The 13,461-nt window shown below is 47.4% G+C and overlaps 1 protein-coding gene across 3 annotated transcripts in view; it reads left to right on the forward strand.

Annotated features, from left to right (window-relative positions):
• Positions 1–7,124: 7,124 nt before the first annotated feature.
• The window catches only part of WDFY4 (WDFY family member 4), a 238,334-nt gene continuing 231,997 nt past the window's right edge, over positions 7,125–13,461 (forward strand). Inside the window, exon 1 of one of the 3 annotated variants that reach the window (XM_054035180.1) lies at positions 7,125–7,389. The gene's annotated coding sequence lies outside the window, so the exon portion shown is untranslated. The remainder of the gene's footprint in view (positions 7,390–13,461) is intronic. The other 2 variants (XM_054035179.1, XM_054035178.1) reach the window with 2 other exon arrangements.

The following is a 13,461-nucleotide window of genomic DNA, read 5'->3' on the forward strand; positions in this document are numbered from 1 at the left end:
TAAACAAACTGATTGTCTGAGCATTCCAACTTTCCTTTTAAAAGTACGTTTCTAGCCCTTGTGGTTGCAGAGAAAAGCTTGAAAACATGATTCTGAAGGCAAATAAACAGAGCCCCCAATGTATTTGGTTTAAAAATAATGATTTCAGAAATAGCTCATGATCTTGGGTACAGGGGGCTGATTTATGATGTAACAATGAACTGCACCTCACTAACTATACAAGATTTCTTCAAGGGCTAACCCATTCAGAGCAAGACAGACCTTGTCAGGATTTCTGTCCTGATGCCACCTGGTGGCACCCAGATAAAATGGCACCCAGCACAGTATGCAGGAGTTGCTCAGGATGCATTTACCTGTGTGCACTGACCTCTAGAGGCCAGCTCAGGACAGGAGCTGCTGAGATGTGTATAGCTCCTTGGGAACACTGAGGGGTGAAGGCAGGTGGCTGCGCTAGCGTCAGGCCAGGAGGGTGGCTGGAGGGTCTAATGAAGGAAGTGGCGACATCTCCAGCTCTACTTTTTGCTCAGCATGGAGGGAAATGCTGCAATGGGGGTCACTGTCCATTGCTCAGGTGTTGATGTAGCTGCCACTGATTCCATGAGGGGGACCAAGATGGCAACTGTCTCCCTCACTGCAGCTAGGGCTTCCCATTGCGGTGGCCAGGGCCGGCTCTAGCGTTTTTGCTGCCCCAAGCAGAAAAAAGAAAAAAAAAATCTGCAATCGCAAGCGGCGGCAGCTGTACCGCCGCTTCATTCTACGGCAGCAATTCGGTGGCAGGTCCTTCGCTCTGAGAGGGAGTGACGGCCCTGCCACTGAATGGCCGGACGTGCTGCCCCCCTCTTCATTGGCCGCCCCAGGCACCTGCTTGCTAGGCTGGTGCCTGTAGCCGGCCCTGACAGTAGCTCTCTGAGCTCTGTGCTTGCTGGCCCACATCCTTTGCTTGGCCGGCCACTCACACTCTGTGCTGGCTGCTACTGAAATTTCTGCCCCTGTGAGGAACTGAGCTGGGGTATCCTGCCCCGGTCATGTAGGGAATCTTTGACAGAACTGGAGCTTCATTAATACACACGGTAGAGGATATTTAGGGTCTCTGCCGATTGAAGTCACTAAAAACAGGATTGGGGACTTCAACAGCAGAGTCCAGGGAAGGGGTAGGGACGGTTTTTATGGCCTGCAGCATGCAGGGGGTCAGACCAGATGATCATAATGGTCCCTTCTGACCTCAAAGTCTATGAGTCTATGAGTCTATATTGAAAAGTCAGGAGTGATTAAAGGCAGGGGATTATAATGGAGACAATTTGACCACCTGGGCTATAGTGGCTGTTATTAATGCTCCAGCCATCCCCCAGTCCTGGAGCCTCCCAGCATCAGGGAGGAAAGGCTACTCAATGAAAGGGGTTTCACCCTGCAGCACAGATAAAGGGTTAAAGCGCCAGGGCTGTGTATCCTCCAGGTGATACGTAGTTTACCTCTCTGGCCACTAGGTGTCAGGATTGCCCAAGATAAACGGAGCGAAAAGCAGGCAGGCCAGAATGTTAACAGTCCAGGCCAGAATTTAAATGGTTCTTGACCCATAACTGGGGTCAGATCGCAAATGAGTCCATCCTGGGGGTTTTGAGCTGTTTGGAAAATCTGCCCCTTAGTGCCATACTTGGAGCTGGAGAGCACTGGGCACTTTTGAAAATCTAGCCTCTGGTTAGCACCTAACTGGGAGCTGAGCTCTCTGGAAACCTCAGCAAATGCAATGACCCTCCTGTTCAAAGTGCTCTTGAAAAGGGGTGGCTGCTGGTGGCTAGTCAGGCCCCGTCCTGCCAACCCCACATGTTCATAAATCACAAGTCAGGCCCCCAAAATCAGGAGATTGAAAAATAATAATAAATGTTGAGTTTCTTTGCCTTCTGGTATCTGAGTCCTTACGGCACACTGGGGTTACCTTGTCAAGCTTCTCTCCACAACCAGAAGGGCTAAAAACTTACTCATTTACTTCAGTGCAAGCTGAGATTCTCACCTAATCCTGTAACTCTAGGAGCTGGGGCTTTAGGAAAACACCAAGTGTTGTGAGATAAAATTTCAAGAGTTGGCAATGCTGCTGGGCTGCTCACTCCTTCCCCCCGAAATCCTACCAGCGTGCCTGGGGCGGGGAGGTTAGACAGCACTTGAAAAGGAATGGCTGAAGCTCACAAGCTAGTGGTTTCAGGTGAGACTGATTTCCAGGTGGTGTGGGGGATTGATGGCTTTGATGAAATGTAGGGATTTTTCCTTGAGTTCAAGCCAATGTCTGAACCCTCAATACCCAAGTCACTCATTAATTCCTCTGCGGGGTCTCAGGCATTGTGAATCTTTAACCCAGCTACACCTGTAACCAAATAAGGGCAATTGTACAAGTCCACTCTGTGATCTCACAGAGGATTTTATGATACAGTAACTCCTCACTTAACATCGTCCCAGTTGACATTGTTACATTGCTGATCAATTAGAGAATATGCTCGTTTCAAGTTATAAGGGAGCATTGCACAACATTGTTTGGCAGCTGCCTGCTTTGTCCACTGCTTGCAGGAAGAGTAGCCCATTGGAGCTAGCTGGTGGGGGCTTGGAACCAGGGTGGACTGGCAGCCCCCCCATCAGCTCCCCGCTCCCTAAGTTCCCTGTGCGGCAGCTGCCCAGCAGGCTATCAACTGCCCAGCAGTTCAGCTGTCCCTCCCCACACTGTCCTGTGCTGCTCCTGCCCTCTGCCTTGGAGCTGCTCCAGGGAGCCTCCTGCTTGCTGTGTGGAGGTGTGGGTGTGGGTGCTAATGTCAGGGTGTCTGCCCCCTCACTCCTTTACCCCATCTCCACAGAGCTGGGGGGAGGGAACAGGATAGGGCTCAGGATGGAGGGAGCTTGCTGGCAGCAGCTGCTGTCTCAACTTGCTGATCTACTTAAAAAGGCAGTGTACTAAGAGTGGGGTCAGCATACTTAAAGGGGCAATGCGTGTGTCTCTATCTCACATACATGGTGTGTGTCTGTCTCACACACACACAGTGTGTGTGTCTCTGTCTCTCTCTGCCATGTTGTGTCTCCTCCCTCCATTCGTGCTGCCTTGTAGAGTGTGAGGCTACATTAACTACAATGGGTTAACCCTTGAGGTCTCAGCCGAGTGCTAGTTCATCATTTAGCAGTAAGGCATTCCATGGGAAATATCCCACCCTCTTCTACCCTCTGACTCCACCACCTCACCCAAGCTTCACTATCATCATTGCTGTGTACAGTATTAAATTGTTTGTTTAAAACTTATACTGTGTATGTGTGTGTGTCTATATATAGATCTATATATATAGTCTTTAGTCTGGTGAAAAAAATTTCCCTGGAAACTAACCCCACCCCTATTTACATTAATTCTTAAGGGGAAATTGGATTTGCATAACATCGTTTTGCTTAACGTAGCGTTTTTCAGGAACATAACTACAACGTTAAGTGAGGAGTTACTGTAGATGTTAGAACAAATCTGCTGTATCATGTACTTTAGTCCCCTTTGGAGCAGGGGGCACTGCAGCATTAGCCCTTTAGCATGACTTTACCTTGAGACAGTTCAGGGGAAATCTGTCTTTTTCTCAGTGGAAATGCCTGCAAAACTATGAGCTGTGTGAGAAATGCAGCCACAATCGTTATTCAATTAATGAAGCACTAACAGATTGTGGGGAAGAATTTCTTTCATTTTGTTAGTGATCAAGAGACCAGCACATCCTGTGCTCACAGGAAATAACCTCATGCCAGACGTGGGCATAAGCCTTAGTCGGGGTTCTGGAACCCAACTCCCAGAACAGCGCACCCCTCAGCCTTTAGATCTTTGCATCACATCGGCAAAACCCCTTTCTCTCACTGTGTGGCAACTATAAAATCCTTGACAAACCAGCCACGCCCAGGGGCGAGCTGACTGGAGAATGGCAAGTATGCTTTGACAAGTTTGAATGTTCAGTTTTCTGACAGAAAAGCAAAAACTGTCCCCTTCTCTCCCTACCCCCCCACCCTACAGTGCCACTGGAGGAAAAAAAAAAGTGTGTGTGTGGGGGTGGAGTTAAAAAGGGAAGGAAACGAAACCCAAACGTTTAAATTTTGTTTCTGTTGAAAAGTTGTTTTATTTTAAACAAAGGTTTGTTTTAGAAAAGAGGCCCGGCTTCTCAAAGGCCTACAGGTTAGGAGTCTAACTGCTTTTGAGGATTTGGGCCAAAAGAGAGTTTTGAATGGAGCATTCTAACCAAGTCTACTCTTGGGCCCTCTGAGATGGTTTCTTTCTCATGGGCGGGGCTGTTTACCAATGCACAGTGGGTCATGATGGCCGTAATCTCTCTCCTGAGTGTGTGGGGAGGGGACGTGGCCACCAGCCTGCTGCTGTAGGAACAAAGCCAGGCTCTTCTAGTGACGTTCCACCCCATTTGCTTCTGCACTGGGGCTGAACTGTTGGTTAGGCAGATGAAGGCGTTCCACCTGGGCAATCCTGGCAGCTGCACTAGAAGTTGCCGTGGCCATATTTGCTTTGAAGGCCAGGGGTGGAGTGGCTAGCTCTGCAGGGCAGCGTCCTTCTGGGACACCTGTTTTTAAATTCACTGTAAATGTCCTTTCAGAGGAAACATTCAGCCGTTGAGAGTATTAAGCTGGGGAAAGGAAATGGCTGCTAGCTTGTATGGATGGCTAAGTGATTGCAAGGCAGGGAGAAGAGACCGGGGTTGGTTAGAATATAAACGGACAGGGGTTCTCTCCAGCTCTCAGCGTCATGCTGCCTCATGCCTGGCGGCACTGCCCGTCCAGCTGGAAGCAGGATGCAGGCTCTGGTGTGGGCTCTAATAGATCAAAGGACTGGACTGGATGGAGGCCGGGACTTCTTGGTCCTGTCCTTGCCCCTGCAGGTGTCCTTGGGTCAGTCTCAACCTCATTGTTCCACAGCTTATCCATGTGTCCGATAAGACTAAATGGCACCGAAATCTGACTCGGAATCATGTCCAGCTCTCAGGACCCAATCCTGCATTCTCTACTGAGGTCTGGCACCCATGGACATCACTGCAGATTCTGCCTGGGGAAGGAACTCAGGGCTGGACCCTCTTCTCTCCAGTTCAGAAAGCTGACTGCCTCTGTTACATGCTGACTTCCTATACACACTGATGGAGTTAGGCATTGACCTTGCTAAAGCAATGGGGATTATTGCAGTAAACGTCCCAGTGGAGACCAGGGCTAGGCACTGCATGAACACACTGTGTGAGACAGTCCTGCCCCAGTCTAACAGATGTGCATGGGAGAAAGAGAATTATGATCCCCATTTTACAGATATGGGAACTGAGGCAAAGGGATGCAAGATGACATACTCAGGGTCAGGGGCTCTGGGCCACAACTAGGAGCTGAACCCCATGCTCAGGCCAATATCTTATCTGCAAACTTATCCTTCCTCCCTTGTGCAATTTTTACTCCCTGATTACAGCTGTTTTGCTGCAGTGATGTGGGGATGATGTGAGAGACCCAGGGGTGTTTGGCCTCTATGCAAAATGAAGAGAAAAACGGGGTGACTTCTACACTCTGGCTTTCAGTGAGGGAGATTTTCTCCCAGCTCCCCAAAGCACAGACCACCTCGCCAGGCCCTGTTGCTCCCAGAGGTCACAGCACCACCAGGCGAGGGCTTCCCCGTGGGATAGGAGAAAACAGCCTGAGAAGTACAGGCACCTGATCACATGGCTGCAGCTGACATCAACAGAAAACTTTCAGCTCGGTGGTTTAAGCTAACTGAAAAGGGGAAATATAAGCGCAAATGGTAACATTCAGGCTTGTCTCCGAGCGAGGCAAGAGGCATGTTTTGTGAAATTCTCTCCTGGGCCGTGCAAACTCTTTCTCTCTGCCTGAGCCTCGTCCCCTCTGTCTTGTACTTCGCCTGTGTGGCTTTGTGCTGACTGGGGTTTGGAAGGAATTAGCTAATGGCCTAATGCAGCCTAGTTTGTGGAGCTTGCCCCTTCCGAACCCTGATCTGTCCAAGGTCTATATCTGTTTGTGAGGCCTGGCATGGAATCTGTTTTCTCTCAGGCTCCACTGGTGCAGTACTGCTTGCTTTACAGCTACAGGGCAGGATTAATCCCTGGACTAACCTGCACTGGTTTTACACCAGGGAGGAACTTGGCCTACAATGCGTTGCTGCTGGCTCCATCACTACCTTCCCCTTGGTAACTAACTGCACTCGCACATGCAGCAAGGAGAACATGTTGTGTACCAAGCATACTGCTGTGTGGAAACGGAGCTGCCAGTGGCTGGGGAGAAGAGGAAAATCCTCTGCTCTCTCCTGTTAAATCAGCTGTGTCCCAGACACAGAGTCCTTTCCATACAGTACCGTGAGGGCATGTGGCTTTGGAAATATCAGGAGTGTCACGTCTGCTCTGCCCTGGCTTTGCTGGAAGAGGGTGGAGTTTTAACAAGGACATCTTTTCTCCCAATTGTTTTTCAGGCATTTGAGTTAAATAGGTGTTAACAAAAAACAAAATGATCTAAACACCCTGAATAAAATCCCTTCCCTCAATTAATCAGGTTTCACTTGCTTGATATCTGTTATGACATAATCCTAGTTCTCTAGTTGCCCACAAAATCTGCCAGGTGGAACAGACTAGAAAATACCTGAATTTCTAATGTTAAAAAATAAATAAATAAAATAAATGGCAAGCTTAAAAGCTAAACAAAAATCCATCCAGGCCTGTTGTTATGAAAGGGAGTGGAGAGAGGCAAACCCCCTTTGTTTTTTATTCCTAGGTGGGTCACCAAGTTCATTTGTGTCATCATTGCAGTTTACGTTGTCGGCTTCATAAAGCCACCGAGTAACCCCCTTGTTAGCAAGCTCAGTGGGGAGGCCAAAGACTCAACAGCATTTAGAGGTGACATCTCCAGTTCAAAGGCGCACTGGTGAGGGAAGCTCCTGCTGCTTCTTGCCCATGTCCTGTGGATGGAGAGAGAGGGCTTCAGTCTCCGGGGCTATCAAGCCAGCCCCTTGCCCTAGCAATTCAGCAAACCGTAAAGAAAACACCATTTAATTGTTAATGTTGGAGCAAGGAAACTCTCGGATGTATGGGACCAGAAAGAAGCCCATCTCCCTGGCAGCTCTATAGACCAGCTGAGCTGCTCTGAGTCATCTGAGCTGGTTTGAGTGCCTCTTGGCTCCAGTAGCTTGTGGTTCATTTTGTGCTTCTCCACTTCTGCTTTCCCCAGGAAATAAGCACAGCAGCTAACCAAGTGATTCACAGTGGAAAGTTTAAAGAGCAGAGTGGGAGCTGTTGAGCGCTTTAAGATGCCTGGCAGGACAGCTGTGTCACAGACAAAAGAAGAAAAGCCGGTTTTCCTGGATATAGCAACTGCTCGCACTGGAAGTTACTGAACCTGCATGCCCAGGTATGTCACCTGCTTTTCAGTTTTGGTTTGGAATTGGAAGTGACGGGTTCATTGCTGTAACAAAGCAGATGGCGTCTGTTGTACTGACCAAACACTTTGTTTTGATAGAGTCCATTTCAAATGGCAATGGCTTTTGTGAAAGTTCAACGTGGTGTTGGGCTGTCGGGAGAGAGTGGAACAGCAGGGATACACACGAGTCTGTGTTCTTTGTTCTAGGGACAGCAGAGGGATTATAGGTGCTGAATGTATCAGCTGCTGTTGTTAGCAGAGTTGTTTGATTTGCTGTAATTGCCTCCAACTCTCATATACTTCTATTTTTGAGTGATTTATGTTGACCTGGCTTCCATTCTGCTCTTCTTGAGGGTCTCTCTCGGAGATTAGCTTTTATCGTTAGACTGCCTGTGGGTAACTAGCAGCGTCCAATGTTCTACTTAGCATCAGGGAACAATATTTCACTGACGGCTGAAACAGTACCTTATAAGTGCAATTCCTCACTGCATTATCCCCCATGCTACTCCAACTGACTCCAACAGGGGTACAGGGTATATTAGTGCAGAATCTGACTTGACAAGGTGATTGCAAGCTTCTTTTTTTGCCCCCCCCCCCCCCCAGTGGAAAGAACGAAAGCAGCCCAAACATTAACGTTCCATAACTACGCTTTTGTTGTGCATGGAAAGGCTGTTCAGAGCAAAGCAAACAGAGAAGCCCTTAAGAACACGAGAAAGAATTAATGATTTGCAAAAATGCAGTATAGAAAGGCCTGCTTTGAAATAAAGGCAGCAAACCACCCACACAACTGAAATGTGGTCTAATAAGAACACCACGTTGGGCCAAATTCAATCTTGATTTAAATCTATTTGCTTTAATGGAGTCATGCCTGATCATGCTGTCTCTGAACTGGACAAGATGTTATGTTAATCATATTGCTGCAGAAACCAAGGACCGTATCCTATGAAAAGACACCTGTCCTTCAGACAGTGTACAACCCTCTCCACATTTGTCAGTATGTTTAATAGTCCATCTTCTCTTATTTTTGTTTAGGGAACACTTGGGGGCCCCAACCAAGAGAGGGCCCTATTGTGCTCGGTGCTGTACAAACACGGAAGAAGAGACAGGCCATGCCTCAAAGAGTTTACAATCTAAAGAGACAAGACAAAGGGTGGGAGGGGAGTTGCACTTAGCAACCTTAACTAAGTTCTTAGTTTTTGTATAGCATATAGTCTGGGATCACAGTGTAAATCTATATGTTTTTAGATTTTCCTTGTGACATATATTATTCCCAGTTCAAACACTAGATGCATGGTTGAAAGTTGTAAATAACGGATCAGATCAGCGGGAATTCAGGGAAGAGGAGCAAAGATGATTAGGAGACAGAAGAGATTGACTAAATGGAATGATAAAGGAAAGTAAATATGTAGCATTTGACCAACTGACAGTTATGAGGGAATAGGATGCCCTCTACAAGCATGAAAGGGCACAAACAGCCAGGAGTGAGAGGAGTCGTGGTGGATTCTCCATCAGTGACCATTTTAAAATCAAGATTGCATGTTTTTCTACAAGATCTGCTCTAGGAATTATTTTGGGGAAATTCTCCTCTGGGCTGTGTTATACAGGACTAGATGATCACAACGGTCCCTTCTGGCTTTGGATTCTGTTTAATTTATGTATTAATTGAGGGAGCTAAGGGCACGTCTTCACTACCTGCCGGATCGGCGGGTAGCAATCGATCTATTGGGGATCGACTTATCGCGTCTAGTGAAGACGCGATAAAATCGATCCCTGATCACTCTGCCGTCGACTCCAGAAATCCACTGCGGCAAGAGGTGGAAGCGGAGTCGACGGCGGAGCAGCAGCGGTTCAACTCGCCACCATCCTCACAGCCAGGTAAGTCGACCTAAAATACGCAACTTCAGCTACGCTATTCACGTAGCTGAAGTTGCGTATCTTAGGTCGACCCCCCCCACCCATAGTGTAGACCTAGCCTAAGAGTGAATAGACCTAGAATGTATGGGATGAAATTAAGTAAAGAAAAATGTATACTGAATATCAGGAGACACTTTCAGTCAGTGAGATCTGTCAGGCAGTAGAATAATCTCTCAATGGAGCTGGTTGAAGCCTCGTCATTTGGGGCATTTAAAACTAGTCTCTGGGTATTCACTGGAGAACAGCAGTCCTTGCCTGGCTGGAGAGAAATTGAGTAGGGGACCCAAGAATGCTTCCAGCTTTGATTCGGTGACCTAGTTGTTTTTGATGCTCACCAGAATATTGGGGTTTATTGTACAGTCGGAGCAGAGAACTGCTTATGGAGAGAGACCCAGCTACGGAGTTTGGAGCTAAACTTCCCAGATGTTTTGATCCAGCATCTTACTTTGGGACTTGTCTCCAACTGACTATTTTCTCATTTCACAAGATCATTCAGTTGAATCTCTCAAGTTCTGAGCAGTCTGGTAGTTGGTAGACAGAATAGAACAGTGGACTAAAATGTAGTCTGGTGTGGGGATTGGTCCTGTGTAGTTACAACTTATTCTCGATAAAGTGAACCACAAAAAAAGAGCTACACTATTTCAGCTAGTGAGGTTCTTTGATTGTTTCTCACCACCAGACCCCATTTTCCATTTGCCCCTTTTCAATCAGAGAAGGCCCAGCCACTTTGCACTGTGATTTCATACAGATGTCATTTAGAACAAAAGATAAAATTGTACTAGTATCACTTCCCCTTTTTTTACTTGCTGCCACTTTCTGAATAACAGCAATGGGCCTTTTGTATATTTTTACTTTCATGTCCCTTTTAAAAACACTATTGTATTTTAAAGACTCTTGTTCCATGTCATCTTGGTATGTAAAGATGTTTCATAACTTATCAAAACTAAAAAGAAAACAGTGCTTAATAGCTAGATCCTAAGCGACCATCATCAGTGTTAAAGGTGGGCAATAACATAAGCACAAGAGAGGATTAGAAAATTCAAGGAATTCAGAGATTTTTAAGGCCAGAAGGGACTGTTATGATTAAGAAGGGACCACTATGAAGAGAAATATTTGTTCAACAGCAGTCAGCAGAAGACTTGGGACTGGACTAACTCAGTGTCTTTTGGCTTGAAGTTTAATGCATCTTCCCCCGAGACTAGAGGTATCAGTAATGGGATAGGCTGTAGCCTCCATTTTGAAGAGATGACATGTACACCTAGATTTAGACATCAGTGGTTTCCAGGGGTGGCAGGTTTGTAGAAATTTTGGTGGTGCCCAGAACGCCCAGAGCCTGCACTCACCAAACTCCACCCCCAACCTGCCTAAGGCTCTGGGAGCAAGTTTGTGTGGGGGGAGGAGGTCTGGGGTGCAGGCCCTGGGCTGGGACACGGGATTGGGGTGCAGGAGGGGTGCAGGGTCAGGGAGGGAGTTTGGGTGCAGAAGGGGTGAGAGGTTGGGCTCTGGGAGGGAGTTTGGGTAGGGAGGTCTGGGGTGCAGGCTCTGGGAGGGAGTTTGGGTACTGGGTGCAGGCTCCGGGCTGGGGTTGGGGTAGGGAGTGGGGGTGCAGGCTCTGGGAGGGAGTTTGGTGGTGCGAGGGGGTGTGTGGGAAAGGGGAGGGGGAGCAGGCTCTGGGAGGGGGTGAGGAAGTGTGGCGCTTACCTGGGGCTCCTAGGCAGATCGGGCTGGGGGGCCTCCGCGCACTGTTACCCCCAGGTACTGCCCTCGCAGCTTCCTATTGGCTGCAGTGGTGCTTGGGGTGGGAACAGTGCGCGTGGACACAGACCCGACCCACCCCGCCCAGGGGCTGCAGGGGCCAGCAGCCACGTGGAGCGAGCAGGCAGGAAGCTGCTCAGCTCCGCTGTGCTGCCGGTGGTGGGTGGGGGTCCCAGGGCCGTTTTAAATCTCCTGGAGGATGCGCGGGGGGAGTGCCCAGGGACAGCAGGTGGGGCCAAGGGAGAGACCCAGCCTCAAACAGTGCAGGAACTGGGCCCTGGGCCAGGAATATTCCTGGTGCCCAGGCACCACGGGCCCATAGATTGCGCCGCCTATGGTGGTTTCCCTATATAAATTCTACTTCTGGGATGGAAAGAGTGAACTGTGTTCTAAGTGAAAGGGAATGTAACCAAGCCTGGGCTTTTTGGGTTGCATAATGATCTCAATTTAGAGTATTTTCAGCTCTGATTAGGTACCTGCCACCAATACTTTCCTGTGTTTTTCTCTCTCTTTACTTAACTTTACAGGCTCAGAATGACAGAATCATAGACATTGGGGGCAATCCTTGCCCCATTGAAGTCCCTGGTAAAACTCCCATTGACTTCAGTAGGGGGCATGATTTCACCCTAAGGGACCAATCCTTCAGTGCCTTACTCATGTGAGTAGGCCTCATTTAAGCTGGGCTAATAATAATAAAAAAAGTTAAATAAATTATTAGTTTAAAAAAAGAGACAGTTCATAAATTTGTCAATTATCAAATAATTTTATCTATTTCTGGATCTGCCACTGGCCTATGTCACTTGACCGCCTGTGCCTCAGTTTTTACATCTAGAAAATGGGGATAATGATACTGATCTCCATTGTAAAGTGCTTTGATGTCTACTGATGAAAAGTGCCATATGAAAGGTAGATAGGCTTATTATTATCATTGGACCATCTTTGGTCTTTACTCACGGAAGTAATCCTGGCGAGTTGCATCGGACTATACTGTGTTACTCGCCTGAATAAGCATTTGCTGGATCCAGCCATAGAGGCAGAAAAATACCTAAATCCAGTGTTCTCCCTTCTGGCGATAACTGGCTTTAGCTTTTGCAGTGCCACCATCAAGGTAGTGAGACTACTGTTATGAAGAAGGGATGCCTTTCGGACTTGTTGCGAAGGTCAAGGGCTGCCTCTTTGACAACGACTGGCTCTGAACACACTTTTCATTAGCCCCCTTGGAAAAGTCCAGACTCTTCTGAGGCAATATGCATCTCAGAAGTGGGCTGAGGCCAAGCAATGTTGTCTTACCAGAGCCAAAAATAAAGCATGACAAACGCTCCGCCCGCTCAGTCATAGGGCACGTGGTCTTCCTGTCTATCTTCTGCAGTGCTGTCATTGCACACGTTCTGCCTATGTCATGTTGTTGTCTTCATTAATTACTTATTTTTTAAAAAAACTGGATGCTGGTGACAAGTTCCAGATCAACAGCCTTGGAGACTGACGTCTCCTGATTATTCAGTGATGGAGCAAGCTTCCCCTTTGGTGCCCTGCCTACAGCCCTGACTCAAAGGTACAGAACTAACCCCATAGCTCTGTCTCCATGTCCATTTCCCCCTTGCCTTCCTGCTGTGACTACTAGCAAAGAGTCTTGACAAGTGCTATGACCACCGATTTGTTCCACATGGGCCACTGAACAGCCATGAAATGGTAAAAATATCCCCCTCACTGGAGCTCTGGGCTACTGTGTGAGAACCAGGGACTGAAACCGACCAGGCTGGTTTCAGTGCACAAGCTAGGCAAAGTGCCAATAATAAACAAGCAGCATACATGCTGGAGAGCAAATCAGCATTAAGCTTTAACTGTTTAATCTGGCTGTGGTGAGAGAATTTAAGATATGTTTAGTAGAGATGGCTGGGGATTTTCTCTCAAAATATTTTTTCAACAGAAAATAAAGTTTCAGGAGAACAAATTGAAATTTTCCAGCAGAAATGTTTTCTGTTGGGAAAATCAAAATAAACTATTTTGTATCACCCCCAACATATTGATGTTGACTATTTCATTTTGGGTCAATTCACCCTTAATCTCCTATGTTGCCTCATGTCCCATATTATCCATTAGAGTATGGGCTTCTTGGTTGCACTACATCTCCCAGGGCTCACTGTGGTCTTCTCTCTAGTTGAACTGATGTGGTGCATTATGGAAGTCGTGAGACCAGTGAGCATCATAGGAGATGTTATTTGGTTGGGAAGCACAGCTCATAAAGAAGAATGGGGGCATGAGCCACTAAAAACTATAACTCCCATAAGGCACCTGGGCACCTCAGGGAAAGCAGATTAATATCCAGCCAACCTGAAAGTAAGTGTTTCAATTTGGTTCACAAACCGAAACAAAATATGTTGATTCAGAAATGTC

This window comes from Malaclemys terrapin, chromosome 7, assembly GCF_027887155.1.
Source record: "Malaclemys terrapin pileata isolate rMalTer1 chromosome 7, rMalTer1.hap1, whole genome shotgun sequence".
In the NCBI taxonomy this organism is placed as follows: domain Eukaryota; kingdom Metazoa; phylum Chordata; order Testudines; family Emydidae; genus Malaclemys; species Malaclemys terrapin.